The 12373-nt window shown below is 38.5% G+C and overlaps 1 protein-coding gene across 4 annotated transcripts in view; it reads left to right on the top strand.

The window, feature by feature from the left end:
* Positions 1 to 2062: 2062 nt before the first annotated feature.
* The window catches only part of FOXN1 (forkhead box N1), a 41472-nt gene continuing 31161 nt past the window's right edge, over positions 2063 to 12373 (top strand). For 3 of the 4 annotated variants that reach the window (XM_072025991.1, XM_027471908.3, XM_072025992.1), the window contains exon 1: positions 2063 to 2188. The gene's annotated coding sequence lies outside the window, so the exon portion shown is untranslated. Of the gene's footprint in view, positions 2189 to 2302; positions 2439 to 12373 lie in introns of those variants that run through there. The other variant, XM_072025990.1, reaches the window with a different exon arrangement.

Here is a 12373-nt window from a genome sequence, read left to right as displayed (position 1 = left end):
TGTTCTTTGTTGGTGGCATACGGCTTCACCTCTGGAAGACCAAATGTTTAACAGAGCTCCTCAGGTTCACTATAAGACTGGTGTGAGGAAAAGTATTACTGGCTTTAAATTCTACACAGCTATTTTCCCAGTCAAAAGGAGAAACACCAGTAAGCAGTACTGCAAGGTGTGCTGGGCTCTTTATGTCGCCCAAAGAGCACGTTGATAAAAGGCTGTGCACACACTGGTAAGGAACAGGAAAAGTCCTCAGCAAGCACAGATGCCCCCCTTTCCTCTAGGTATTTCCTCTGATAGCTATCCGAGAAAAGAAGAGATAATGCTTGCCAGTCAGTGGTTCACTTTCATTCAGGATCTTATCTCTGCACTGTAATCGACCTGTGACGCCAGCTCGAGTAAACTCACCCAACAAGCCGGTGTAAAACCAGCTAACTTAGGTACCAGTAACTACGTGGCTGCAGCTGCCTGGATCTCAAGGCAGGCTGCAAAACTCACTGCAGAAACTGGGTTAATAATCAGGCCATTAGCCTACTTTGGTTCTGAGCCACTGCAGTTAGTAACTAAGCTACTAATACAAAACCATTTCGGATTTGTCTATCTCAGCCATCGGAGCTGGGAATTGTAAATTAAAGGTAGTGCAGAATTCGGGAATAACTAAGTAAAGATGTCAAACAAAGCCCCGATCATCTCAGGACCTTTCCTGCCAGCTGTAGACACGTAACCCTGAGGGACATCAAATGGGAAAGCCCTTGGAAGGGACAAGTAATTACCCGGCACTATCTCTGAGATCTCCCAGACAGGAAAGAGCATATCCACCAACAATTCATCCTCACTATCTCCACAAGATCCCACAGATAAATTGACAAAGTCTTGGTTTCTAACATCAGAAGTTCCTGGTAGATCTAATAAAGTCAAACTGACAAATTCTTGATAGGAAATACATTTATCATGGGTAAAAATATGTCTTTTCTTTCACGGGTCCTATTATTATGACGTGTGAATACCATGGTAGATCTTTTCTGTCACAAATATGTGTAACGTATTCAGCAACAGGAATCACAAAAACACTTCATGAGCAGCATGAACTTAATTGTCCTCCAGAGCAGAAAGTGTGTTTTTATCAAAGTTTCAAGGCCTTATTCAGTATCTTACCATAATCGTGGGAGATAAACATGGGTGTACCTATACAATAACCTGGGGGCCGCAAAGATGTTTCTTCTGTTTTGTGGAATGACGATAATTATATTTAGCACTCATTCAAGGCTTTTCATCTTCAAAGCACTTTACAAACATTAATTAATCCTCACAACACCCTATGAGGTAGGTAAGTATTATTACAGTAGGTGTGATCAGGTTTGTGCAGGGGACTGCAGAGCATGCACAAGCCAGGTAAGGGCAGCAGAAATACATATTCCTGCAATTGCACATTTAGGCTCTTATTCCGCTCTACATACCTGCACACAAAACAACAAACCTCTCCACATAAATATATGTACGTACACGCTCACACAAATGCATACAAAACTCCAACTTAGGTCTATTCTTATGATTGTGCTAAAGCACGCAGTTTTGGGGAAATAATATTACCTTGAGTGTATTTGTCTCTTAGCGTTCACCTTACATTTAAGGGGCACAACGTGTTTTGACATTCTATGGTGGAGTCACAATTCTGTTCCACAATGAGGGTTCAGGCTGAACAAACGTAAGAAAGGTTCCTATTTCTGGTAGCTGAATGCTTTCTGATAGTATGGCAAAATCCATGCCAGGAAAAGAGTGTTTTTAATAACCGCAGATGGATAATAGGTTTGCAAAACACAGTAACAGATGGGTATTTTAAATCAAAATTAAAACAGAGAGGTTGAGAGGGAGCATTCTCCTTCCAGACAGTTAGAGCTCAATACCTGCCCAACTCCTCTGAAGAATTACCAAGAGAACAAGGAAAAAAAAAAAAAAACTGCAGCTTAGTCATATTTGTATTCTTATTAAATGCAGGATTGCCTGAGGCGAACAAGAGCTGATATCATAATTATTGGCTTGCCTAGCCAGCTGCCTTCTCTCACCTGATGTAAGATCAGATCTTTCCAGCCTTTGGAGACTCTGTACCGCTGAGCCTCCACTCTCTCTGCAGGGCTGTTTGAATGACCTAATCCTGTCCTGGAGCAGCAGCACGCCGTTTTGCTTCAGTAAAAAGGTAAGAGGAAACCTCTGACAACTTCATATAGCTTTTTAGAATTCAGCCGTGAAAGCCAAACGGAAGGGGGAGCAGAACTCTTTTGCCTTGGCTCATCTATTTAATGTGAAGTCCCCGAGGCTGACTTTGAAGAACTTCAGGCTGAGGGAAGGGGAAGGTCAGCACCTACATCCCGTTCCTCAGCAACTCCCATAGGTATTCATCAGCTGCGAGTGAGGAGTACCAAGAGAAGCAGTCAGGAAAACACCAGGTAAGTCCACAGATCCATTGGTCTTTTACTGGGAAAAGTGAAGACTGTAGGTGATTTCCCAAAGGAAAAAAATAAAAATAGATCGTCTTGTATGGGGTGTATACCAGCTTAAGCTAAGCCAATGTCTGTTTCATAGTTACAAAGAAAGCTGGCAGTGTTTACCATTACCTGGAAAAAAATAAAAAAGAAAAAAAGAAAAAAAAACTACATAATAGAAAGACAAGAAAAGCATTTCTAAAAATTCTGAGGTCTCATGCCTCATAAATTCACAACAGATTTATTTCAAGTTTTTCCAATGGTGAATCAAAAACTTGGAAAAACATACATTTTGACATTCAGCTTTCTTTTACTATGGCCTGTGTTTTAAATATGCTATGTTTGCCTTGTGTGTTTTGTGGTAGTAGGTGAAAACTTTTTTTGAGCTTACTCTTATATTGTGAGGTGACTGAAGTGACAGCCAGACAGAAGGTGGGATGTGTTAACTGCAAAGATGACTGAACTTAAGTACAACAAATGGAAACTTGTTTCTTATTTCTTTATGTGCATAGGAAATGCGTTGCTTTATTTTCACTTTTTAGTTTCAGACTGTTAGATTTCCAGCAAGAAAGGAACTGTTCGTATTATAAACACAATAATTATCAAACCTATAAATAACAACTAGCCATCATTCACCTTGACCCTTGGTCCTCCTGCAAATTTACAGATTAAATCTGAGGGAATTGGGCTTTATTCTATAAATGCTTCAGTTTGATTTATCTAAATCACGTGTTTCTAACTTGAATATTGATATGAGCTAGGTTGAACTGGATGAGTTTTAGGCTGAAAATGTATATATTTTGTTTACAAATAATTACGAGCATAGAAGAACAAAAAGTATTTAAATATCTGGCGTACATATTTCTTAAGGAGTAAAGAAGGATTGTGTACTTTGCTGTCAGCCAAGTGATGCCCTGTGTCACATATGCAGCCAAGCACATTGTTTACCTACAGGTGAGGGGAGATGAACATGGGTAGAAGTAGTATTAATGCAAATTACAAAAGGGACTACATCTTGGTAATCTGAGCATCCAGGCTCTGCCCCAAATGTTAAAGCATGGTGTGAGAAAGTACTAGCTTGTACATGAGCACAGATACTCGTATAAGTTTGCTATGTTCCTAATAATAAAACTGTAGCCACGTGTTAGTTACCGAGAAGGCAGCCAGTTGACTACTCTGGGGAGTAAATAGAAATATCTCTACACCACCACGGTAGGTGTAACACAGGAGCCTGCCAGGGACACCTTAAGACATTTGCCATTATTACAAAGCACTGGTGTGAAGGAGGAAAGCAAAGGAGAGGGAAATCTAAATGAAGTGACATCTTTCTGAAACAAACAGGCTTTTGTCTTTTTCAGAACAGCTTGCTGCTCAAATGCAGTTTTTGAAGGGGATAGTTGGGGAAAAAAAAGTGTGTAGGGGTTGTTGTTGGTTTTGTTTTTTTTTAATAAGAAAAAATGAGAATGTGCTCTGTCATCTTAGAATATCTATTTTGTAAAAGCAAAAAGAAAAAGAGATTTGTTTAGGATCCCTGGAATCTAAACATTAACCACAACAGCAACAGACTGAACTTTTTGGCTGCAAAGTGCAGAAATTTAACACAAGTAGCGGTGTTATGCAGAACTTCTTTCAATCACGAAATCGCTCCCATAACCTAGTTTCTTAGGCTGTTAAATGAACAAGCACAGGGAGACAGTGATGCAGCCTCAAAAAAAAATAAAAAAATCTAAAACAAATTTTCAAGTCCTGCAAAACATATTGCTAATTGATTCACCCTAGAAAAAAAAAGAGCCTTTGAGTAGAGCCCACAGTGACCACAGCTAGATTTGAAGTCAGACATTCTGCAGTTATCTATGCAATAAAATTTAAAAGGCATAAAGATTCAAAAAAAAAAAAATATATCAAAACATGTATTTAGCCTTTGGAAGGCAGGGAGTCAAAGCACTGCAGAGTGTGTATAATTTTTACATGTACTTCTCTGTCCTGTTTATAAACCAATTACAGATGCAAAATACTCCAGCAGCTCACTCCTCACTCATGCAGAAACTTTGGAAGCTGGCTCTTTCTGATTGTGCCCATTAGAAAGCAAGGAAAAATGTTGGTTTGGATGTAGCAAAAGTGAAACAGTATTTGGTAGATCAGTGCCTATAAATCAGAGTAAAGCCAACGGAGGTAACTTCCAAGCAGATAGGATTTACTGCGTGTGACCAAGTCCTCTATTGTTACTCAGAAAGGCTGAGCTTTATGATTTGGGTCAAACACACCTCTCTGCTCTCCTGCACCTGGAAAATCATTAGCTTGAAATACAAAGAGATTAATTATGGTGATAATGCAGATTAAGTGAGAGGTACAAATAAAATCCTCCTCTACTACATCTGTGAGTATGGCCGCTGCCACATCTTTCTGAGGCTATTCTCCATTCAGCTAAAATTTGAAAGCAAGGTGACAATTCCCAAACTCCATGCAAGGCTGAAAGAGGCTGGAATACCGTGAGTAGGAGCACACAAAGAAACCACCACAGAATGGCATCATTCTGCCTGCCCTAGGAAGCAGAGCTGTGAGGTGCTGCTTTCTTCTGAGTCACTGCTGAATCAATGCCCTAACATGGCGCTGACAACAGGATGCTGCTCACGTTCAGGACTAAAACCTAAGTTGTTGTGGCAAGTTCTATTTGTCAAAGACACCTTGCCACTTTTAAGAAGATTAGGGGAAAAATTAAATCTTTTGCTATGTTTTAAATAAAAGTTCAAGTCATGCCCTCATAGTCATAGCCTGCTGCTCTTCTGCATCACTAACTGGCTCTTCACCCTATAGACTAAAGCCCAAAGATTTTTTTTTCTTTTAACCAGCTGCATCCTGTACAACAGAACCCATTTTTTGCACCTTTCTTGTGCATCTCAGTCCTCTGGTCATACATGAGACACTAGCAGTGTTTTTTTCACAATTCCCAGAAAGCTCAGACCCCTCACTACAATGCAGTATGCCAAGCTTGTCTTGCAAGCAGCCTCTTCCCAAGGCCCTAAATGTCATTATTCTTTGCCTATTTGACACTATTCTTCTTTCAATCCAATGATTACAAGAACCAGCTACTCTAAGCAAACAGTATAGAACATTTTTTTTTGTTTGTCTAAGCAAATAGTATAGAATAATTGTTTTATTTGCAATGCAAGACCTTCAGGTTGTCCACAGAACAACATAATCTTTTGCATTATCCCAATGAGGTAATAATGCCTAAGAGTGTTATACGTAGCTTACCTAAATTTCACAACGTTTTCAAATAAAACCTGCATTCTTTGTGCCCTGTTAAATGTTGTGTAAGTATCGAAGGGAGCTGCTAAACATGCGGTTAGTAAAGTGATCCCTGTAGAGCCTTTACAAATCTCAACAGTGTCTTTTGAGGCTTAGTTAATATATGTAAAATCATTTTAAGATGTTTGGATGAGACAGGGCTACTGCAATCCAGAGCATTATTATCTTTCTGTTGGTGAAGTGCTCAGAAATGAATGAAGCATATAGGGTGAGGTTCCATCAGAGTCATGTAATGAAGCTAAACATGCTGTCATTTTAACCCAATTTGTTTCCCTCTGTACTGCTGCCTCACCAGTTTGTTAGAGCCTCTCAAAGGAGCTCATCTAGTGTCAGCTTACAACTTCCACACCTAGCCCGTACTTTACTCCTGGAATGGGTAGGTATCCCTGCCCTGCAAACTCTTAACTGCTGGTTCAACAGACCTGCCAGGACAGGTCCCTGCAACATTCCCCTCTGTGGGCAAATGGTAGGATGCCAGAAATATTAGACAGGAACCTGTTCTCCCAGGAATGTAAGTAATTCATAGAAGGAAATAATTTACTATTTTCCCAGCTGGAATAATTAAACAGCTAGGCACTGTCCTCCCAAGTGCAGAAAAGAATAGCAAACCAGAGGGGGAAAAGAGCTGGAATGTCCTTCAGTATGAATTCCCTCCCAGACTAAACAAGCTTAATCCTGTGAATCTTTCCTCATAGGACACATCTTCTAGGTTCTGACCACTCTCACCTACAGACTCCAGATTGGAGTCTGTTCTTTTGAAATGTGGTGACAAAATTGGACACCAACCTTCAGCTGATGCTTTACCAACACCAAGAGGAGCTAGCATCCTAAGTCTCACAGCAAGCACTTCTGTAAGCACCTCATACCTGCAAGCATGTCTGCCTTTTACATTAAAGCATGTTATGGCTGATTTAGGTTCCGTTTGTAACCCATTAAAACCTTGAGATCTTCCTATGCAGAACTGCTACCTAGTCACCTGTTCTCATTCACTTTCTGTGAGGTTTATTATTCCTGCCTAGATGTTGAACTTAGTTATTATTGAACTGCATTTTACTTGCTTCAGATCATTTTTCATGTCTCCTTCTGAGTAATAATCCTCTCCTGTAAATACATATGCAAAGCCTTCTCTCTTCATGCTGTCTCCAGGTTTGATTAGTGCTCCTCTCCAGTCAATCACACAAGTCATCAGTGAAAACACCAAGTAGCATCCGACTCTTTTACAAATCCACTCGTAATACTTAGTTAGTAACTACTCTTCATACTGTTTTCCACCCAGCTTTACCTCCTCATTACTAGAGTTTTCTCTAAAACAACATTTCTTTGTTCGCTTATGAAAATATCTTGGGAGACAGTGTAAAAGCCTCAGTAATGTCAAGCTGTATTACGTGTATATCCCTGCTTCTTCCTGCAAGGCCAGTATGGAGGCAAACTACACTGGTACGACAATTGTTTTTATGGTTTTTCCTTTTGTCTGTTTCCTCAGCTTGATTTTTTTTTTTTATTTACTGTATTTTATACTTTTTCTGGGAACTGAAGTTAAATCAGCTAGCTGTAATCCTCTCATACTTTCTAGTTTCAAGACAGGTGCTGTATTTGCCTCCTTTCACTCTTCTGACATGGCACTCGTACTCAGTGAATTCTCAAAGACTTGCAGCTCTGTCATTACTTCAGCCAATTCTCTAAATTCACAAGAAGGAAGTTAATTAGGTCCACTGAACTTGAAGACGTCAAAAAGCCTCAGCCTTGTCCCCTGGGAGGTGAGAACAGATGTATTCCTCAGCGCATGAGATCAGAGGCAAACACCATTAATATTCACAAATTTCTCATACTCTGACTTGGCATTGCCCCGTTAGTTTTCCATTGTGCTTTAAGGTCACTAATTAATGTGTGCCCTACTTTTCCACTCAGGAATGGTTTGGGGCTGTTTGTTTTTTTCTTTGAAATGCAGAGTGTCTGGAGAACACCTGAGCTACCGTATGGGTTTTGGGGTCAACTTCGTGATATCTGAGTTTTGCTTTCAAATACCATTGCCAAACACTTTTATAAGAACCTTTTTAAAGCATGGAAAAGTTACATATTAGGAGTAATATTTTCAAGATTAGCCATTAATGCAATGTGCTCTGTTCAGGGTAGCCTGCACGTAGTCTTCTGAGCGATAATGCTACTTATTTAAGACTATGGGAATTTACTGTCCATAGGTAGATACCAGTTCAGTCTATAATCAGGTGGAAAAATTCTTTGTATCACAAAAATTTCATTCAGTGAAAGACTCACTAGAAACCTGGTGATGGCTTCCTGGATTTCTGTCCAGCCTCACAGAGCGAGAGCTCTGAGCATTACCTAGCAGTAGTTTTCAGCAAACAAGAGCCAAAGAACAAGTAGGGGACAGCTTAATTCAGCCATACCTGTTCTCTTTTCCTCCCTGACCCTGTAAATATACAATAGGGGACTGTTTTCAACAGGGAAAACAAGCCAGGTTTACTTATGCATATGTAGTGACTCAAAAGGACTGCAAAGAGGACTGCAATATTTGGCTTAAAGTAATGGTACTCCTCACCATTTTAAGTCTCCACACAAAAAGTCATTAAAAAAAAATAGAAAAAGTTTGAGTATGGGTGAACAGACAATTTTCCCACATGCAAGGATGCTATCAAGCTAAAAGATTTGAGAAAGAATGGCAAAGAAACATTTAAGAGAGAATGAAAATGTGCAAACTGGAAATAAGCACACACTGAATCTGAAGATAGGATGTACCAGGGGTGAACTTCTTGAATTTAACAATGTGGATAATCAAGTCTTGTAATCATCATGTAATTCTTTAAAAAGTGTATGATGGATCTATTATACTTGCTTCTGGTTTAGATGTTATAAAAATCAAAGTTTTCACCTTTATTTCATGACTACAAATATAAAACCAGACATTCTTGATTAAAAAAAATATATATTTGTGATTCCTGTATAATCACTATTTCAACAGGACTGAGTTTCTCACAAGATGTAAGATCCATAAAAATTACAGTAAGAGAAGTGATAAGTTGCAATATTTAACTTGAGAGGAGAGAAAGAAAGGAATAATTTACAGAAAAGCAAATAAAGTGAACCCAGATGAGGAATTCTTTTGCCCTAGTTTAGCAAGTCAGATTCGATGATGCATTCATTAGTAATATTTAAGGTTCAAGCACATGTTTTTTTGTAACAGACACAGGCCCTAGATTTCACTGTCGGAAGAAATTAGGCGTGTGCTTTTTATTTTTTTAAATCTGTTTTCCTGCTGATATTCTTCTCTCCACTTCAACCCAGCTGACCCTGCTTGGAGCAGGGGGAGTAGAGCTGGATGAACCGAGGTCTTTTCCAACCTCAGCTTCCCCGTGCCTCCATGAAGCTTTCCAATAATATCCCTGCTAATCAGATCTTGCTACAGATCGGAAACAACAGCTGTGAAAACGAAACACCTCATAGGAGAAAAATGGTCTTTGACCATAGCATGGGATCTGCCGTGGGAAGCTGCGGCCACCACGGGGCAAGGTGACAAAGAAAGCCAAGCATGAGGTTGCTTTCAGTGCTGCCTGGCCCCTTCACCAGCAACAAATGACTATGGTTGACAAAAGCTGCTCGTGCAGGCTTCATATCACACAGCCTCAGATAAAACTAATCTCAAACGCAAATCTTTTCCTTGACTCTCAAGCTTGATCCACCATTCGTAACCGATAGCTATCGTAATACAAAGCTCTGGTCTCAGTTGGAAGAAGTATTACTTCAAAGGGTTTAAATATGGGAATGCAAAAAAAAAAAAAAAGGTCCAAAATAAAACATCCTACTTAATTGTAAGACATTATTTCAGGAATAAATATCTATACAGTCTCCCAGAAGCATGTTCTTTGCTCAGGACCCTATTTTCCCTTCCTGACATTTTTCCTTCCATTCAGTCTGTACCTCTGTGTTCTGTGCTTGCATGACTGTTTATTGTTTCCCAAAATACCGTATTATCAATTCATTTTATATTTGCTTAGTTCACATGAAAAAGTTAAAACATCACAATGAGTAAAGAATTGTGTAACACACAGAGGTATTTAAAAGGAAGGAAAAACTTGAGCAGTCTCTGCCATCAATGTCGACAGAGATTTGTGGTTGTTTCTTTTTTAATATAAAATATAAATACATTTTAGTATCTCAAATCTTTCTTCCTCCTGAAGTTACCATTCTGAGAAAAGAGTTAGCAATAGTATGAAACCATACCTAATGAATATTCTTTATCAACTGTGCTTTAAGCGTTGGAAACAAACACCTATAAAAAGTTTAATTTGCATTATTTTTTATGTATAAGAAAACAATGTTTTTTGTAGTATGTTTAGCTTTACATCTTCCTTTAATGTGGTTATCCCCTTAGATCAGCTCATTATCTTTTATGTGCCATTGAAATTTAATATTTTAAGAGAAGAAATGAGCATAGTTCCAACCTCTTGATATCTAGCTGCTCCCAAAAACACAGGATTCCTCTTCAATAATGGCATTAATTTTTCACACTAAGGAGAGGACAGAGAAAATCTGTTACAGAGCACAAGTGCCTCAGAGTCTCTGTGCTTTCTAAGCTGTGTGATAATACATGCATCACATGCTATAGAAATACAGGGGGAAAAAGCAGGATTTCTATGATTTCTGTTTAATTTTATCCCTTTTCTTGTTTCTAATCATCATCTCCATTCCTAACTTTGTAATAGCATCAAGTAGGTGTACGTAATTCAACACATTTGCTTAAATGATGCTTCCTCAGAGAAACAGTGACTGCTCACCCAGACTGCTTACTGCTAAACACAGTTTCTGTACACCAAGTTTTTGGATGTTTGCTCTTTCTGTTCAACTTCTTTCCTGTATTCCAAGCGTGCTATTACACTATGTCTGGTGGTAAGGAAATTTCTATTTTTTTAATTATTTTTTTTTTAAAGTTACTGGGGTGTTCCTATAAGTGAAATGTAGGGAAGAACGGGCTATCCATTGTGTGACATAACTGAATTTCTCCTACAAAAGCTGTGAACGTCAAACGTTCTAGTTTCCATGTCTTGTTTCATCTAAATTTTATTTATTTATTAAAGAAAATGCTGTGCTGTAAGAGATTTCAGCCAAAGTTTTGGGCAAAGAGAATTAAAAATATATGTATAGCATCAGTTATCAATAAAGGATACTTGCATACCCTGAAGGACAGGCACAAACAGAATTAGGAATTTGTAACAAATAGTTGGAAGTAAACATGACATTTTGCATACATATACAGTTCCTGAAGGACATCCTCTATTGCTTTAGATATTCTTTTAAAAGTTGAAATATTTCAGCATGTAAGAGGCTACTGTCATAGCCTCCATTTATTAGATAAGGTACTGACAGAATACTTTTGAAATATAAACCCTGAAGAGATAAACCTAAGCCCCCAAATAAGGGTATGCATGCCACAAATTTGTGTATTTTCTGAGTGTTTTTTGCTGTGCACAATCAGATCATGGCCAAATATATATTAGTAAGTTAGTATAAAAGCACATCACCTTTCACAAATCAGATGGCCCCCTGCTGAAAAGTTTATCCTGGGTGGACAAATTACATTATTTTGTCAAAATTTCATATCAAGCATTCAAATTTTGCTGGCTTGAACAATGTATTTTTAAACAAGCAAGAATATAGAGAACCGAGGAAAGAAACTTAGTTCTGTTTTGCTCTTCTTTTAGAGGACATACAAAGCTTAAAGAACTTCACTAAAAGAGTTAAAAAGCATAAGTGGAGAAAATCAACTTAAAATCAAACAGCTGTTCTCGATACTTTTGCTTTTAACAGTAAAGAAGCAGTGCTTATGAAACAGAAATAGACTCTAGGAATAAATTAGGGACTGGGAAAACTGGTGGGTGTAGCAGAGGAATGAGTCCTTGGAACGTGGGGAGGGTGAAGTGGAAGAACAAACACCGGTTACTTACAGTGAGGCAGAGAGAAGGTTAAGGGGGTGAATGAACTTTGGTGCAATTTAGTCTGTCGGATATGGCAATATTTACAGTTTTAGGGACACTTACGCTGTTAGCATAGCTGCAAATAAAGGTGATTTTAGTTGTACGTATTGTTTTATAACTTTCCTTGTTTTCAGATTTCTATTTTTTTAAATGAACTTCTTTTGTACTTACATTAAAAGAAGAAACTATATTTCCAAGGCTTACAAAGAATTGTCATAATCATTTCTAGGAAGTTTAACACCTTCATGCACAATTTCTTGTTTTGTTCACCATATTGGATTTGCTTTTCCTTCTCCCTCCTCCCCTCTTTTAGCCTTCCTAATTTCAAGTCACTTGCATTTCATGTTGTTCTCAGCAGTTATTCCCTCTTGGAGGATTAGCATATTTGTATGTTACTCATTTTGCAAAACAATGTCAGGCCATATTTCCCCATAAGGTTCTTTAATCTCCAAACTGGCCCTCATTTATTCTTCTGTCTGTCTGGCTGTCTTTTGCTCCTTCTGGTATTGCAAAGGGGATGCTTTAAATTACAAAATTCGGTTCTCAACTTGATGTTAGGGTGTGAATGACTTCATAAGCTGGGGGACAGGGAAAGAAGGAGTG

Source organism: Anas platyrhynchos, chromosome 20 (genome assembly GCF_047663525.1).
Source record: "Anas platyrhynchos isolate ZD024472 breed Pekin duck chromosome 20, IASCAAS_PekinDuck_T2T, whole genome shotgun sequence".
NCBI lineage: Eukaryota > Metazoa > Chordata > Aves > Anseriformes > Anatidae > Anas > Anas platyrhynchos.
This window is presented reverse-complemented; position numbering and strand designations above follow the sequence as displayed.